Here is a 465-nt window from a genome sequence, read left to right as displayed (position 1 = left end):
GGGCATCTAGGGGAACTTATAAAAAAAATATCATCAAAAACTTTTGACCCATGTTTTGAGATATTGGACTTTTCATACAAGTTTGAAAAAAAAATTTCTTTGAGAACTTTTTTCCCTTTTTCTACTGAATATGTAACCGGAGTTGCAAGTCCCTAGCTGCCTCCCTTCACCCCTTTAGTAGGCTACCCTAATTAGAACTTTGGAGAAAAGTCGGGAAACGTGTTTTTGGCTATATCTCCCGAACCAGGGCTCCCAAAAATATACAAAAATTTGTGAAAGGCCTTCTACCTAAGAAGAGTCAACATGCCAAGTTTGGTCCGATTCCGATGACATTGCCGCCAAACATGAACCCCGGAATATGGAACTGCTCCGGAGCAATACTCGGTGCAAGGCCGGGCCGCGCGGCGCACGCCACACGCGCATCGTGTCAATAGGGTCAGTCTGGAGGAGCTAATGCGAAGTGCT

Source organism: Frankliniella occidentalis, unplaced genomic scaffold (assembly GCF_000697945.3).
Source record: "Frankliniella occidentalis isolate FOCC.00 unplaced genomic scaffold, Focc_3.1 Scaffold372, whole genome shotgun sequence".
NCBI lineage: Eukaryota > Metazoa > Arthropoda > Insecta > Thysanoptera > Thripidae > Frankliniella > Frankliniella occidentalis.
Note: the sequence above shows the minus strand (reverse complement) of the source record.